Source organism: Coregonus clupeaformis, chromosome 36, assembly GCF_020615455.1.
Source record: "Coregonus clupeaformis isolate EN_2021a chromosome 36, ASM2061545v1, whole genome shotgun sequence".
Taxonomy (NCBI): Eukaryota; Metazoa; Chordata; class Actinopteri; order Salmoniformes; family Salmonidae; genus Coregonus; species Coregonus clupeaformis.
The window spans coordinates 40,618,383-40,621,712 of NC_059227.1; positions in this window are offsets into that span (position 1 = coordinate 40,618,383).

Sequence of the window (3,330 nt, forward strand, 5' to 3'; positions counted from 1 at the left end):
ACACACGTACACATGGATGTTGTATGGTAGATATGTGATAGTGGAGTAGTGGCCTGAGGGAACACACTAAATGTATTGGGTAAAGTGTTCTGAAATATAATGTCATGTAATATTTTAAATTGTATATAACTGCCTTAATGTTGCTGGACCCCAGGAAGAGTAGCTGCTGCCTTGGCAGGAACTAAATGGGGATCCATAATAAACCCCAGGAAGAGTAGCTGCTGCCTTGGCAGGAACTAATGGGGATCCATAATAAACCCCAGGAAGAGTAGCTGCTGCCTTGGCAGGAACTAATGGGGATCCATAATAAACCCCAGGAAGAGTAGCTGCTGCCTTGGCAGGAACTAATGGGGATCCATAATAAACCCCAGGAAGAGTAGCTGCTGGCTTGGCAGGAACTAATGGGGATCCATAATAAACCCCAGGAAGAGTAGCTGCTGCCTTGGCAGGAACTAATGGGGATCCATGAGAAATACAAATAAGAAGAGACGCCACACCACTTTCTGGGAATATGAGACATTGGGGGAATATCTAATTTGCATACGCCTCATGTCCTCTCACCTCAACTCCTTCTCAAAACCCATTGGAGGAGAAGGTAATAGGGGCGGGACCTCTGGCTTTCTCATCCAATGGGTTTTGAGGAGGCGAGGAGAGAGGAAAGGACTCAAGGAGTATGCAAATGAGATCCTCCCATGGTCCCCTTGTATGAAGGTTTCCCATTTTATTGCCGGCCTTTAGGGAGACTGTGGGGTCGTCCCAAATGGCACCCTGCTCCCTTATATACAGTAGTGCACTATATAGGGCCCTCAAACTCAACTCGAAGCCACTTCCACTGCATTTTTTCATTGTTCCCCTCTAATCAGGGTCTGATTTAGACCTGGGACACCAGGTGGGTGTAATTAATTATCAGGTAGATCAGAGAACCAGCAGGCTCCGGATCTCGTAGGGTAAGAGTTACCCCTGATATAGGGCGCCATTTGGGATGCAATCAGTGGGACTGATCAGGCCACTCAGTGACAGTGCAGTGGATGGGGAACTGATAGAGATGTAATTGGACTGGCTCTGTGTCAAATGAGTAAAAGCCATCAGAGTACTCATCATCTGGGGTCTCCTGACCTGCACCGAGCACAACCTCTGATAGGCTACTCTAGATTCTAGAACACATCATCATCGGAAGTGCTGCCATGGTGATGAAGCCAGGTACTTTACCTCAATGGAGTTTCAGAGTCCAAGACAAAAGCTGATTTTATTTATTTATTATTTAAATGTTCTATTCTTTTCGGACAGCTGAAAAACGTTCGTTTTTTTTTTTTTTTTACAGGAAACTCATGGGGGATAGTTTGAAAATGTATCTTAACAAAGGCATTCTGACAGTCAAGTAGGCCTACATTTGTAAATGTTTTGTCATTTAGCAGAAACTCTAATCAAGAGTAAACACATTTAATAACAAAGGAAGGGCAAAAAGGGCCGACAGTTGAAATTGAACTTAGACTCAGCGATATGATGTAAATGCAGGAAGTAAAACAGCATAGTGGGTCAATATCAGCAACAACTAAGAGTGTTGAAGGGCAAGGCTCAACTTCTCTGCTGTTTTGGTCAGGTACCTACCACGCTCTAAGGGCCTGATTCCAAGCAGAGTTAAGTGCGCGTAAATGGAACGTAAATCCCCTTTTTTTTGCCATTTTCTTTCTGTATATTTTGACCCTGAACTTAAGCATGAGAACAGCATGCTATTCACCTTTTCGTTTTTGGTGGAGATCGAATAAATGAAGGTGTGGTGTGTCTACGGATTTGCTGTATTCTGACCTTGACTTAATTCCCTAAAAATTTCATCACCTTTACTAGCAAGGAAACCATGAATAAGGTCTAGCAAACCTACCGGTTCCAAGTGGAAAAAGCATCAACTAAATTTTTCCCGATAGAAATAACACCATTCTCCATGCGCTGTAATGTACAATTTGATAAGAGCTAGGTAAATGAGCAATCCGTTTGGTTAAGGCAATTGTAAATATAAATGGCACTTGTTTTATATATATTGGACCTTAAAATTGCTGGAGACAAATGTGAAACCAGTCATATGTCAGCAAACTGAAGCATATCAACATATACACTTTCTCACTGTAAAGTTTATGAAATGCTGTGCCTTTATGAATAATTTAAATTGTAAGGCCTTTTAACTTGCAGGGATGGGCACTCTCGAATGTCTTAATTATAGGCTACCCCGACTTTGTTTGCTATTTCTATCATGTTAAATATTATCCACTATCAGTATCGACTGTCAGTAGGCCTAATAACAACACATCTTCAATTGCCAATGTACTGTTAGTTCCCTTCAGTTGGTATAGCCTCCATTATCATTCCATTTAATTACGTTGTTTCATTTACTTCCCGTGTAAACGCCGTCATGGCCGCGTGGTTATTTTAGTAACAGTTGTATTTATGTATATAAAAAAATACATTTAGGCTAATTAAACCGTTATGGACCAGAGCGCAGACCAAGCAGTATCAGTTTGAACCCGACACATGGTGCAATACTTGGCGGTGTCATCACACTGTTCCATGGTTAGTGCAGACACTAGATGAGGGTATAGTTTACTATTGTACACTATGCTCCCTATTATAATTATATGTACACTAATCTTCCAACATTACCATGGGGTTGAAGAACTGAATGTGGCACTTTTCAGAATGAATCAAACCAGTTGTTTTTTTATTTCGTGCATTAAGGCTCGCCAAAACCCATGTTTTAGGATTCATACTTTCATAACCCTAAATAATCTACAAGATGAGTATTTTTTTTATTTTTTATTTTATCTACCAATTGGTGCTGAAACGGAGATGAATATGCATGTATTTAGATGGCTTTCTTTCATCGATCCCTATATTCTGAACCCTTTCTCTCAATTCATTCTATTAAATCTGTCGCCAAAATCGTAATTAAAAAAGGTACACAGTATTTAAAGGGGTGGCTTAAGATAAATGTACTGAAAACCCCCTATTGAATGAAAACTCCACGAGAAAATCTGTTGGCCAGCAAGTGGGAAGGTGTTCAGCGGTTGAATTACATTTACGCAGCACGAGCAAAGGAACCATGCCAGCAAAACCCTCTTACTACCTTTATAAAAGGTACGTCTGAATACCAACTGAGAAGTGCATAAGAAAGGTGTAATTTCCTAAATCTGAATCGGGACCCAAACCGCGAAGCAATCCGTGCACATGCTCAGATAAAATATAAAGTTGAGTGACTGAGAGCGAAGTCTTGCATCTCGCTCATCTCTATATCTGCGGTGCTGCTCGTGGTAATGTCATTTCGCTGAGTCTACCTTTAAA